Genomic DNA, 14,697 nt, shown 5'->3' on the forward strand with positions numbered 1-14,697 from the left:
TACCTAAAGTCTCTGCCTGAGATCAAGGCCCCCGGTCACTCCGGGTGCATACACACCCTCACTGATATCACTCTGGGCCTTGCAGACAGAGAAAGTCCCTGCCCTGAAGAGTTCACAGTTTCTGTTTATAAGAACAAGCTACATCAGTATAAGGCACCTTTATATTGGAATCACAGCATCTGCACAATGGAGGTTGGACCAATGCTGTTCAAGAGAGACAGAATCTGTGTGTACAGCCACACTTAAATGGAAGTGTCCCTGTGTGGGACATGGGATCATTTAACTGGTTCAAATACTTCTCGCAGCTAAAGGAATCAGAGCACAAAAAACGAGGATAAAGCCCAAATCAGTACTTTGCAACAAAGATCTCATTCTTCTAAATCTCCCAGGGTTGTGCATGGCTGCAGTATTAAAGGACTGAGCTGGAGCAGATGAAAGCAGGAGAATGTTTGAAGCTTCAGACACAAGGCGTGGCCAGAACACCATTAAATTTAAGCAGAATAAAGAGCTCTGCTGTATGAACGACATAAACGGAGCCCTGCTGCTCCCAGAAATATACGCAGTCCGATTCATGCTGCTTTAGCGAGCCGCCTACCAGCTGCCTCTGATCTGCTCTTTGTTGCAGTGCCCCAGGACAGAGCTTTCTGCTGCTTCTCTTTGGGGATTTCCACATTTTTCAGAAAGCACCGAGCACTTGCTCTTGGAAAAACAGGCCCTTTTAAGGAGGCTGAGGATGAGCAAAGCCCTGAGATTGAGATACTCCAAAATCGCTAGTCATGTCTGAAAATCCTGCCCTCTCTCTCTAGGAGTTTAGCGGCAGCTCCCTATCAGTTCAGGTGGAAACCTCACTGATCCCAGATCAAGGAAGTCTGTCTATTACTAGCAGTATAGCAGCACCTAATGCCCTGACCAAGATTGGGGCCCAGTTCCTCTAACCACTAAATACCACTTCTGTTCCAAGATCTGGAAGAGAAGTGGGGTTAAGTTGTTAGATCGGGGGCTAGAAGTCAAGACTCCTGGGTTCTATTCCCAGTTCTGAGATGAGTTGCCAGAACAGAAGTGACTAGGAGTCCAAGATAATTAGGTACAAATAATAAATAATTAGATTAAAAGCCCCTTGGGGCAGGGATCATCTTTTTGTTTTGTGTTTGAACAGCCCCTAGCACTGTGGGGGCCTGGTCTGTGACTACGGCACATAGGCACCACAGTAACACAAATAATAAACAATAATAATAGGACTCCCAGGTTCTACTTCAAAGTCTGGGGCGTTAATGGGTTCTAGTGGTTAGAGCAGGGGACCTGAGGGTCCAGGACTCCTGGCTTCTATGCTTGGCTCTAGAAATAGAGTGGGGTCTAGTGATTAGAGTTTGGGGGCTGAAAGCCAGGACTCTCACCTCTGACAGTCAGAGAATTTGGACAGCAAAACCCACTGCTCTGAGAATTGAATGTAAAGCCCTGCCCCATAATGCAAGGCATTCAGAGACCTCTGGCCGAGAGGAGTTAGGGAATGTTTTAGCATGGGACAAGGCTTGCTCCTTCCTTGTGACTTTCAATCTTCCACCACCACCCACAGCAGCTCCCCTTTGTTGGGAAGCACTTAACCAATCACAGTTAATGCGTCCCCAGTCAGTCTTCAAATTAATTTCTTGAATTAATGTAAAGAGTAAATTAAATGACTGTCCCCAAGCCATCCATGTGCTGGGATTCTGGCACAGGCTGCAGGGTTGAGCATGGGTGATACGTGGATGGGAGACCATGACTGCTTGTTCCTCTGGTACCATGCTGTCCCCAGTGTCCCAGTGCAGTGCTAGAAGGCGCTGTGCAGCTGGGAGAGGGTCAGTAGGGAGCGCTCTCCCCTGAGATAGTGCTGATTCTCTAGGCTGTAATTTTAACCCCCACCCCGGTAATTAAGCAAGATCAGCATTATAACCCTGCCCGGGGGTGACCTCGCCTTGTGTGGACACAGCTTATATCAGCAAAACTGAAATAAGATATAGCAGCAAAAGTGCAGCAGGGCTGGTATAATTGCATCTGGGCTAGTGGCTTTTCCTGGCACAGTTCCATTGGTCACAAATCACCTCACCACACCCTCAACCATTAGGATACTGGAGGGACTCACGGGGAGGTTATGCAGGGACGAGGTGGGGGCCCCCCCATGTGTGGTTATGGGCTGTTCCAGCAGAAGTCTGTAGTGTAGAACTGGCCTACAACTACCAGTGCCTTGTCTTCACTCTGTTTTACAACAGGAAAGCGACCTTGTATTAGTCATACCACAGTGAAACACAAATTGGGTTTGTTCGTTTGTTTTATGCAGTGAAGAAAAAGTCTAAGGAGTTTAAGGACATGTCAACATTACAAACTTAAGTTGCCATATATTAGGTCGCCTTACAGCCACTGCAGTAATTACTGCAGTGGTGCATGTCCACACTACCCTCCTTCTGTCGTGGGTGCAGGTCCTCACCAGGAGCCCTTCCACTGATCTAGGAGGGGCAGTGTGGGGAGCTGAGGGCCGGGTGTTTCAACTCTGCTGGCAGCTCCCTGCCAGGAGCCTGGCTGCTCCACAGGCTCCTGGCAGGCTCCCCCCATCCCTCCCCCACCGCTCCCCATTCCCCACCAGGAGCGGTGTAAAGCCGTCCATGGCTTCTTCCCTTCCCCTCCTCCCCGATCCCCACTGGGAGCGCAGGGGAGCCGCCCAGGGCTTTTTATCCCCAGGGAGCGGAGTCCAGCTGTCCCGAATTCTTCCCCCTCCCACCTGCTCCCCACCAGTAGCCAGGCAACCTTGGCAATTTCACAGCTCACCCAGCTGTGAAATTGACACGGCTGCCTGGCTCCTGGCAGGGAGCAGGCTGCTCAGGCTTCTCACCCCAGCCTGAGCAGAGAGGAGCTGGGCTCTAGCTGCCCACTTTCTTGTCAATTTCACAGCTCCTGCCATGAAATTGACAAGATAGCTGATGTAAGGGACACAGTGTCTACACAGACACTGTCCCCCTAACTACACCGACATAAGCCCTCGTGGAGGTGGAGTTAGCATGTCGGTGTAGTAGGGCGCTTACATCAGTGGGAGGAAGGCTGCAGTGTAGACCCTGTCATAATTAGGTTAACATAAGCTGCCTTATGTCGACCTAATCATATAAAATAGGCCAGCCCTAAGTCTCAGCTTTGTTCCTTCGCATAGCTGAGCTGCTGGAATCTAAAAGCTGATGAAAGCTAACTGGGCTGAAAAAGACCACAAGCGCATTTCCTTTTGATTCAACATCTGTTTCCATTGCCGGAACAAACCAAATTTCCATGAAGGCTTAAAAGTCCGGGGGATTTCTGGGGATCAGTGACTTGGAGGCCAATTAACCACTGGAGCAGCTTGCTACGGGAGGTGGTGGAATTGTCTCACTATTTCCTTGTGCTCCCCTGGGGGTCCTTATGCATCTGCTGTCTCTTGTAAGCCCTTTGGGGCAGGGACTGTCTTTCACGGTGTCTCTGGACAGCACCCAGCACAATGGGGGCCCAAGCTTGGCCAGGGTCTGTGCAGCGCCTGACACGATGGAGGCTCTCCAATCTGTTGAGTGCTGTGCAGTGCCCAGCCTGACAGCGGCCTCGATCTCACAAGAACATTGGCACGGAAGGGACCTCCTGGGTCAAGTCCAGGCCCCTGCTATCACAGCCAACCATTCTTCAATCAGAGTCTGTGGAGCACCCGGCATAAAGGGCCCCCCAATTCATTGGTACAGGCCTCTAAACACTACCTGGATGCAATAATAATTGCCTTTACCTCTCTGATTCTTCAAGATTGTGTATTTTTCCTCCACTGCCTCCAGACTCCTCCCACCTTCTCCCCAAGCCCTCCTCCCAGGCTGTCACTCTATGGGCAAGCTTGCTTCAAACTGCCTAATGCAGGGCCTGATCCTGAGAGGCACTGCATGGGAAGTGATGGGAGGGGGTCTGAGGTTGTGCAGTGACTTACAGGGTTCAAGCCCAAACCTCTGAGCATTCAGCTGTATGTTAGGATTGATCCTTTTAAATGCTACTTCATTTCCAACTGCTGCAATTGAAACGCCTTTTGTTGTGAGGGTTGGAAGGCTGTGTGTGGTGTGTATATGGGTGAGAGAGAGATTAAGTGTGATTAACAGACATTCCCGTGCAGATACACTGGTTTACAGCTGCAATAGTCTTATCTTATTCAAGACAATCCACTCATAGCCCGGTATATTTTTCCAGCCTTTGTATCTCTGATAGTCCATGGGGAGAGATAGTAGCTTGGAGTGAGAACACAGGCATGAATCATACAGCTGCAGGAAATGTCAGTTTAGAGATGAGTAGCCCCCAGAGTCCATTAATTGCACGTTTGTTACACGAGCTAATTTAGGGAGGTTTCCAAATGTACTCACTACAAGGCAATGTAGGGGCAGTGAGTAGCCCCTGATGCTGAGCACTACACAGATACCCCTACTCTGCAACCGAGACCGGGGAGGCCCTACACCATGCTAGGAGCCACACAGACCCATCCCTCTGACCGAGAGCAGGGGGAGCCCCTCCCCATCGTGCTGGGTGCTACACAGACACATAATGAGACAGGCCTTACTTACCCTAAAGATCTTACAGTCTAAATAAAAGAGAGAGGGGAAACTGAGGCCCCAAGAGGGGTTGCCAAGGTCAGTGGCAGACACACTGCCAGGAATAGAACCAAGGTGTCCATACTCCCAGTTCTGGGCCCTAGCTACTACATCACACAGCCACCAAGGAGGAGTTTTGATCTCCGATTTTAGGCCGCACGTGCGTGCAAGGAAATGACAACACCACTAACCATGTTCCATAAATCTGCTTTACATGGAAGTGACACTAACTTAAGCCTTGTGGAAAATGTTAACTGACTCATTCTTGGTGCCATTTAGTACGGGACTGAATGGCAAGCATCCATCTGTCACTGCTGGCACCAAACCACTAATCCCGCCCTTGGCATCTGTTTATGTGCTTAGATTCACACACGGCCTCTCCATCACTGGGCTCTCTCTAGACTTGAATGTGCAGTTGTGCTGAAGTGTGTCATGATTTACTGCCGGTTAACATGCATCACCCAGAGCCGTACGAATAAATGGAGTTTTCAATTCAGTGGTTAAACCAGAAAAAAAAAATTAAAAATTGATTTGGGGTTGGTCAGAAATGAAATTTAAAAAAAAAAAAAAATTTTGGAGAACGGAAAAAGAAGAAAAAGAAAGTTCAAAGCAAAATGTTTAGTTTAGTTTGAGGTGGTTTTTTTTAAACACTTTTTTTTTAAAAAAACAAAACTGAAGAAAAAATTGAAACAGTCATTTTGAATAAAAAATCAAATCAAAACTTTTTTTTTTTTTTTAATATATTTTCCAACTGAAACAATTTGGCTCGGCACAAATTCATGAACCGTTTCAGTCAACAACAAACCTGCATTTTATGGTGAAAACAAGTTTCACCTGAAAAATTCTGTCCATCTCTATTAAACAGCACAACTGGAAATTCTAATGAGGACACTTCAAACGGCTTATTCCAAGGCTCCAGAGAACGTCACTGTGAAGCATAATGCAGACATGTGAGAAAGGATTGTTCCCAGTCCTGGCTATGACAAACAGGACAACCCAAGATTTGTTATGAACGCCCAGAGATTGTGGCACTGGAGGTAATTCACGGTAATTAACATTTTTGCAAATGCTATCTAATAATAATACCGCCTAGCTCTTATCTAGCGCTTCTCTTCAGTAGATCTCAAAGCACTTTAGAAAGGAGGTCAATATCATTACTGGTAGCTGAAACCTCAGGCTGTCTCACAGATGTAATTCAGGAAGTCATGTGGATTAAAAAAAAAAAAAAAAGAAGCCAAAACGGCTGAGAACTTAAACATTGGCTGGTAACAGACCACGAACCCCAGCGATATTTGAACCTGGTGATATTCTGAACAAAGAGAGCTCTCAGCCAAGCTTGTAGCTACTTCCATCGCTTCACGCTGACTCAAGACATTCTAGACTTCACAGGGACACACAGAGTGACAATCCTGGAATCTTATTTTGAAGATTCCTATTTGACAGATGAGGAAGCTGAGTCACTGACCAGGAAAGTGATGCACCTAAGGTCATCCAGCAGGCTAGTGGCAGAACCAGAAAAGAACCCGATTCCCCGTCCAGTGCTCTACCCCCCTATACTAGCCTCCACTGCCTCTATACAGTCTACAAACTTGAAGCAGTACGGTCTAGTGGTTAAGGCACCAGACTAGGAGGCAGGCACTCGTGTGATCTAGCTCTAGCTCTGCCACTGATCTACGGTGGGACCTTGGATAAGACACTTCCCCTCCTTGTGCCTCAGTTTCTCCTCCCAAGCTTTGCCTATTTAGAAAGTGATTTTGGGGGGACCTGGGACGGTCTCTTGCAGTACCCAGCATGATAGGGCCCCAGTCTTTGTTGGGACCGTGTTACCCTAAGGAGAAGGAGTTTGGTGTTGTGCCAGGTACCACATAGAACCATAACAAGAGACAGCTTCTGCCCTGCAAAGCATACACTCGTAGAACCAAGGAGTCCCGAGTCCCAGTCCACTGCTGCATCCAGTAGGTCACGTGGTTTCATTTGGTTTTGTAATTTGCCTGTCAAGGGAACTCTTTCTTTTTAAGCAACATAAAAACCAAACCAGATTATTCAGAGAAGTGATTACTCTTCCCAGACGGTAGAGAGGGAATGTAACACAGGAGCAAAGCTGAGCAGCCTTAGAAGTCAAACAAACATGTCCCCGTGAAGAGAGTTTTAGTAGGAAAAGCCAAAGAGACCTACGTTCAGGGAGCCTGCACCTCACTTCTAGTGCATTGGGATCGTGGGTGAGAAACAGGGGGCTGCGGTCTCTGATCCGAGCTCAGTTTCCAGAAGGGGAAAGGCTTTATCCTGCAGAGACAAAAGAGGAAAGTTAAGGGAAGCAAAACAACAATAAAATGAGCCAGGGAGAGTTGTGCTGAGAATAGCAATTGGTGCAGAGTTGCAATTGCTGAGGGAATAGAAAACCTAGGGCTTCAGAACACAGGACTGGAAAAAACCCTCCCAAGTCAGTGAGTCCAGTCCCTGCTGTTGCAGGCAGCCATGTCATAAGCTCCTGGTCAGAAGCTTATCAATGTTTGCTTCTCTGCTCCTCCAGAATCTCCCTCCTCTCGTGGGTAGAAACCTCCTTCTCATTTCTAGCTAAAACTGATTCCTGGCCAGTTTATTCCCATTTGTTCTTGTGCCGATATTGTCCTTGAGCTTCAACAGCTCTTCTCTCCCCCTGGGATTTGCGCCCGGATGCATTTCTAGAGAGCAATCCGATCCCCTCTGAGCTTCAAGGGGAACAGACAGACATCAGATCAAGTCATCACACCAAGTGATTGGCTCATCTAGAGAGGATGGATGGTCCAGTGGTCAGGGTGCTAGCCTGCAGCCTGGGAGCCCTACCCCACCACAGGCCCCATGTATGACATCGGGCAAGTCACTTTGGCACACACAGATCGGTATAACTATTCCAGTGAGAGCTGTTTCCCCTCCGACCCTTTCTCTGCTTAGGCCTGATCTAGGCACAGATTTTGTACCAGTATAACCATTTCAATTATCGGGTCTGATTTTTTATTTTTTTTTATTGATTTATATGTGGATTACGGTCGTGTCCAAGAGCCCTAATTATGGACCTCTGCACCAGGTGCTGTACAAACACAGAACAAAAAGATGGTCTCTGCCTCCAAAGAGCTTCCAATCAGAGGCTTGTGTACACAGCAAAATTGCCAGGCATTAGGGATTTCGGAATAATTTCTGCAGGAGTTATTCCACAATAGCTCCCCATGTGAACGCTCTTATTCTGGAACTAGGGTGGCTTTTGATGGTTCAGTTTAATCCACTTTAGAAACGGGTTCCGGAATAAAAGCCTCCCCTCCCAGGAGTTACTCCAGAATAGACTCAAATTATAAAGCTAGATGGGACCACTATGATCATCTAGTCCGACCTTCTGTATAACACAGGCCCCACACGACTGCCCTGAATTAATTCCTCGTTGAACTAGCATGGACCTTTTAGAAAAAACATCCAGTCTGGATTTAAAAACTGCCAGTGATGAAGAATCTGCCCCAGTCATTGGTAAATTGCCTCAATGGTTAATAATCCTCACTGGTAAGGTTTTTTTGCCTTATTTCCAGTCTGAATTGTCGAGCAGCAGCTTCCAACCACTGGATCTTGCTAGACCTTTTCTACTAGATTGAAGGGCCTAGTATCAGTTCTAGCATTTTAAAATGTACACCCTTCCTTTTTCCAGCGTATTGCCCTGCACAGACAAACCCTGCACCGAAACAGGTAGCTATAGACAGACAAATGGCCAGCAGTTATGCCAGTATAAAGGTGCCTTACACCCGTATAGCTGATTCTCCTTCCCACATGGGAATAGCGTTTCCAGTATAAGCACTTTTATCCCAGTATAACTGCATCCGCACTAGGGTTCCTTTGAGGTGCCCGGCATAACAGGGCCCCCAATCTCAGTTGTAGCCTCTAACCACCACCACAATACAACTGAGCAGCACACTTCACATGGGAATGATGAACAAGGCCCAGGTAGCGAATATACACCATCTCAGTATTGAACAAGACACGGCACCTGTTACAAAGCGCAGTGTTCATGGAGGGGGGGGAAAGATTGGAGTTGAAAAGTTAAAGAATCCTGACAGGAAGAGAAGGACTTAACTGAGCATCAGCTGCGGCCTTTTCTCGCAGCTGTCTCATTCACAGAGCTTGGGCTGAGGTGTTTTGACAGCTAGAGACTGGATTGGCGTCAACCGCATCAGACAAGCTGGCAGTCAGATGCAACAAGAGGCAGATGCAATAATTCAAGAGACGCTCTAGTAGGCACCTTGAGTCTACGTGAAAGCAGCAAGCATCCACCGCTACTGCCCACTAGGCTAACGATCATGGGAGTAATACTGGGACTGCCAGACCAGATCAGACAAGGGATCCTTCTCATACTATTGCAGCAGCCGGCACAACAGGGGCCCTAATTTCAGTAACGGGGTCTGTGCAGTGTCTGGCAGGATGGGGGCCCCCCATCTCAGTCAGTGGATGGGGTCCATGCCAGGTGCTGCAAAATGGAGTTCTGATCTCGGTTGGGTACTGTGCAGCACAGATCTATGAGGCCGGGCATAATCCGACTGTACTACATCTTCCATGATGCACCACGGCCAGGGACTCATAAGAGATGCCTCCGCCTCAAAAAGAGGGGAGAAAGTGATGCATCATGGGAGATGTAGTCTGGGCAGGGACCACAGCCCACAAAAGAGAGTGGGAGCATAAGACCCCCTCTTGCTGAACTACAACTTTCATGAGACATCGCAGCACCATTTTGAATCAAAACATTTGGGTTTAGATGCTGCACTGAAAAGCAGCAATTTTCTGCACGATTAAAAGAAAACAAGCCCTATTTTCCAGTGTGTCAGCAGATGTTAATTTAATTTAATCCCAACTTTAAATCGTAGTCTGGACATGCCTTAGTGACAAAAGGCGCTCCTGTTTAGCATATTGGCTCAGCAATGCGAGGCCAAAGGGAGCTGAAATTTCTTTCTGGCTTTTGTATGAGAATCATTTGCTAAATTCCAGCTGTAGAGGCAAATTCTGCCTGCCTGTGTTACAGAGGAACCTAGTTCTACTCTCTAATCGAAGCATTGGTGCATTTACCCTCAAACTGAGCACATTCACTCTGCAGTTCTGGAGAGACAAACACACGCACAGAACCCTGCAGTGCTGGTTACTTAGGGCCTTGTCTACACTGGCAAGGTTCTGCGCAGTAAAGCAGCTTTCTGAGGCATAACTCCCGAGGCGTACACCCGGCCAAGCCACTTAGTGCACAGAAACTGCGCCGTTGCAGGGCTGTAAAAAAACCCACCGCCACGAGAGGCGTAGAGCTCTCTGCACTTGGGCTACCGCACCACGGTGCCAGTGTAGACACCCTGGTCAATTACAGCGCTGCGATTGGCCTCCGGGAGGTGTCCCACAATGCCTGTTCTCGCCTCTCTGGTCATCGGTTTGAACTCTACTGCCCTGCCCTCAGGTGACCAACCATGAGCCCCACCCCTTAAATTTGTTGGGAATTTTGAAAGTCCCCTTCCTGTTTGCTCAGTGAGGGGTGCAGTGGTCTCACGCATCTTTCCAGGTGACCACGCCTGCTTCACGCAGCAGGTGATCCCCTGCTTGGAGCAGTGCCGAGCTGCTGGAGCTCATCGGCATTTGGGGAGAGGAGGCTGTCCAGTCACAGCTGCGCTCAAGCCATAGGAATTAGGATACCTACGGACAGATATCACACTTCATGACGGAGAGGGGCCATAACCAGGACACACTGCAGTGTAGGGTCAAAGTGAAGGAGCTGCGGAACGCCTACCACAAGGCACGGGAGGCAAACCACTGCTCCGGTGCTGTGCCCACGAGCTGTCAGATCTACAAAGAGCTGGACGCGATACTTGGTGGCGACCCCACCTCCCCTGTGAATACTTGGGTGGCTCGCGTGCCAGTCAAGAGTGGACTGAGCCAGGAGGAGGAAATCTTGGATGTGGAGGGGGAGGGGGAACCCAGAGGCAGAGGATGACTTGGAGATCAGAGATGCATGCAGCCAGGAGCTCTTCTCTACCCCGGAGGAGGCTAGCCACTCACAGCAGTGGGAGCTTGGCAAAGCGCAAATAGGAGATGTGCATACCACCACATGCCTAGTCTGAGCAGCGGAACAGGGTGTTGACTTACTCCCTCACTTCACAGGAATCTGCCTCAGAGATCTTCATGAAACTCTCATGGAGATACTGGGCAATCCGCTGCAGCAGGTTCTTTGGCAGAGCTGCTTTGTTTCTTGCCCCATTAAGGGTAACTTTCCCACGCCACTCTGCCATCACTGGGGGGGATGGGGGAAGACATGACCATTGCTGCATACAGGTGAGCCGCATAAGGGCCAGGGCAGAAGCCACAGTCTTGGAGAAGACCTTCCCTTGATTCCCTGCTCACCCTCAGCAGCGAGAGGTCTTCCATAATGAACACAGCCTGTGGAAAATGGGGGGACAGTAATGATTATAAGGCCTTCCCTACAGTGCTGGTTCTCCCCAAGAGCCACGTGCCCAGTGTACAGTACAGTTCTGGAACACTGATTTCCCCTGCCCCTGTGGTTACTCACCATTTTGGGGGTTTTGTGGCTCATGTGTGCTTGCCTGGGGTCAGCCAGTTAGTGACAGCTATGTGAATAGTGGCTGTGTTTTAAATCACCGAATCAGTGGTCTGTGTGTTGCAAACAGTACTGCTCCTGTAAAATGTTGTGTTTTGGCTTCACAGATATGACGATGGGAGCTCAGCCTCCCCCTTTGTTATCGCCAGCTGAACGGCTGCGCAGAATTAGAAAGCGGCCACAGAAAACTAAGGAGGACTTTCTGCGTGATGTCATGATGCACTCCCTGGCCGAAAAATAAGAATTGGTGGAGTGGCGGACAGCGAGAAGAGGGACCGAAAGGAGAATGCGGCACACCAGAACGAAGCCATGGAGTGGCTCTTAAACATTATGGAGCGCCGAGCGGACATGCTCCAGGTACTGCTAGCACTGCAAACCAAGCAGCTCCGCGCCCACCCTCCCCTGCAGCCACTGTCGCAAAACTCTTTCCTGTGTATCCCCCAGACACAGTCAACACACTCTTATCAACCTCCTGGCTCCAGTCCGTACCCACTGAATTCCACTTCTGCTCCGTCACAGTCCAGCCCTGCCGACTCCCAGTACCCACTGCATTCAACACCCGTCCCTCTGCAGTTTAGCCCTGCTGAAGTACAGTACCTGTTGCACTGTACTCCAAAGGACAAGGCCGCATATGATATCTGGACAAACACAAATCTTTAACCATCCCAGGACCCCAACTCCTCCTGGAACCCACAATGTCAAGCACGTTGCCCAGAGTCACGGTCTTTTGGAGCAGGATGCGATTGATGGCTCTGCACACTTCCATCAACACGAGTCCAACGGTCAACTTTCCCACTCCGAACTGGTTAGTGACTGATCAGTAGCATTCTGGAGTAGCCAGCTTCCACAGTGCAATCGCCACGCGCTTCTCCAACGGCAGGACAGCTCTCATTCTCGTGTCCTTGCGCCGCAGGGCTGGGGTGAGCTCATCACGCAGTCCCATGAATGTGGCTTTCCTCATCCGAACGTTCTGCAGCCATTGCTCGTCATCCCAGACGTGCATGATGACGTGATCCTACCACTCAATGTTTGTTTCCCAAAAGTGGCGTTCCACTGTGGTCAGCACCTCCGTGAATGCCACAAGCAATCTCATATCATAGCTACTACGTGTGGCGAGATCAACGTCAAACTCCTCTTGCCTTTGTAGTTTAAGAAATAATTCCACTGCCACTCGTGACGTGTTAGTGAGAGTGAGCAGCATTTTGGTCAACAGTTTGGGATCCATTCCTACAGACCGAAGAGGCAGAGCGCACAGTACACAAACCGTTGAAAGATGGCGCCAAATGCAGATGGAAGCACCAGGATTACTGGGATGCGAAGCGATGCATCACGGGGCATTGGGACAGGACCCAGGATGCCCCGCGACCCCCTCCGCCTTCCCACAACTGTCAGCAGCAGCAGCAGAAGAGACACTCTGTGGGATAGCTGCCCAGAGGGCACCGCTCTGAATACCGATGCAAGTACTTCAAGCGTGAACACGATATCGCATAGGCAGCTGACAGTGTAAACACACAATAGAGGTTCCCTTCAGCGCTCTCTGAGTGGTGATGTAATGCTGGTGATGTAACTCTGCCAGTGTAAACCTACCCTTAGAGTCAAAATCAACAGACCCCATCAATCCACATTCTCTCAGCTCTAAGGAGCTTGCTGAGGAGTCTTCATTCCATGATGCTCAGTAGGATTTCTCTGTAACACCTCCCTTGGCCCTAACTGCCCTCCCAGTGCTTTGACTCTTTCCACTATCTTCAAAGCACAGGCACAGTCCTGCCCTTATCATGGGAGACACGTTAATTCCTTTCTCTTTTAATCTCCCCTGCATCTCGCCCTTGCAATTTCGAAACACTTCACAGCAATTCAGCGGAGCTGCTGAACAGTATTGTTACTGCAAATATTGTTACATAACAGTATTGTTACCCTTCTTGAAAACTAGACAGCCCCCGGCAACTTTCACAGCCAGCCACTCAGTGATAAACCTGGAGCAGCTGGGGAGAGCGGATCACACTAGGAACAGGACTCAGTGACCCAGGAGGTCCCTTCCAGTCCTATGTACCTCCCTACCCCTCAATGGCAACACAATTCAAGTGCAAAAGACCTGTACCGGAGGCAGATCCCCTGTTAGGCATTGTGGTCCAGTGGAAAGGGCACTAGCTTGGAAGTCAAAGAAGCCTGTACTCTCCTCTCAGCTCTGGTACTGTGCGACCAGCCAAGACCTGGTCTACACCTAAAACAGATACTAGGCATAGCAAGATTGTTTAAGGTGCAGTTTGGTTTTCTTTTACTGACATAACTGTTGGTATAAGCCCTAGTCTAGGCACAGTTATACCAGCAAAACAATACTTTTTTGTTAGTAACAGCTGTGTCTTCATTCCTAGCTCCTAAGGGACCACTACGATCATCTAGTCTGACGCTTCTACATACCACAGGAGATAGGGCTTCTCTGAATGAATTTCTGTTTGCACTAGAGCTCGACAGGCATAGCTATACTGGCAAACCATTTCTAGCATAGCCAAGGCCAAGTCAATTCACCTTTCTGTGCCTATGTGCTCCTTCCATCTGTCTCGCCTATTCAGGCCTTGGCTACCCTAGACCACCTTTGCCGGTATAACTCTCCTAGCAAATCCTAAACAGACGCAGCTTCTGTCCGCAAAACAAAGTGGTTTTGCCAGTAGAGGTTCTACCATCCCCAAGTGAAATAAGTTATGCCAGCAAAATGACTTTTATGCCAGTATTACTGCGTATACACCAGGAATTTTGCCGGTATGAAAAGGTCAGAGAAGTCACACAACACTCTCACTATTTCCCCATGTTTATCCCCTCCCCACTGTTCCTCAGACGTCCTTGTCAACTGCTGGAAATGGCCCACCTTGATTATCACTATAAAAGGTTCACACACAACCCCCCCCCCCCTTTGCTGGTAATAGCTCACCTTACCTGATCACTCTGGTTACAGTGTGTATGGTAACACCCATTGTTTCATGTTCTCTGTGTACATAAATCTCCCCACTGTATTTTCCACTGAAGGCATCTGATGAAGTGAGCTGTAGCTCACGAAAGCTCATGCTCAAATAAATTGGTTAGTCTCTAAGGTGCCACAAGTCCTCCTTTTCTTTTTGCGAACACTCTCACTCTCTCCCTAGAAGACATCACAGGCAATTTTTCAATCAAAACTGAATTTTTCAATTTTTTTTCTCTAAAATATCTGCTCTAGCTCAACCAGGAATTAATTCGGGGCTGGCCTATGGCCTGTGCTTTACGAGCAGTCAGCCTAGGGGATCACAGTGGGCCCTCTGGCCTTAGAATCTATTAATCTAGGACATTACTATACTAGCGAAAGTTTCTAGCATAGATCGGTCCTGAGATTTTAAGCTTCACAGATGCGCCCACACTAAGAAAAAAGAAATGCTCTGACCACATTAGCAAAAGATGCGGTGAAATCCTCATGAAGAGAAGGAAGATTGTAGCTTTCATACGTTAGTGGATCAAGGTAAA

General features: G+C 48.7%; 1 protein-coding gene across 7 annotated transcripts in view; it reads right to left on the reverse strand.

Moving 5' to 3' along the window:
- PC (pyruvate carboxylase) overlaps positions 1-14,697 on the reverse strand; it is a 236,585-nt gene that overhangs the window by 188,161 nt on the left and 33,727 nt on the right. For 6 of the 7 annotated variants that reach the window (XM_073351710.2, XM_073351709.2, XM_073351708.2 and 3 more), the window contains one exon: positions 6,783-6,890. The gene's annotated coding sequence lies outside the window, so the exon portion shown is untranslated. Of the gene's footprint in view, positions 1-2,119; positions 2,233-6,782; positions 6,891-14,697 lie in introns of all 7 variants that reach the window. The other variant, XM_073351711.2, reaches the window with a different exon arrangement.

Source organism: Lepidochelys kempii, chromosome 7 (genome assembly GCF_965140285.1).
Source record: "Lepidochelys kempii isolate rLepKem1 chromosome 7, rLepKem1.hap1, whole genome shotgun sequence".
NCBI classification, from domain to species: domain Eukaryota; kingdom Metazoa; phylum Chordata; order Testudines; family Cheloniidae; genus Lepidochelys; species Lepidochelys kempii.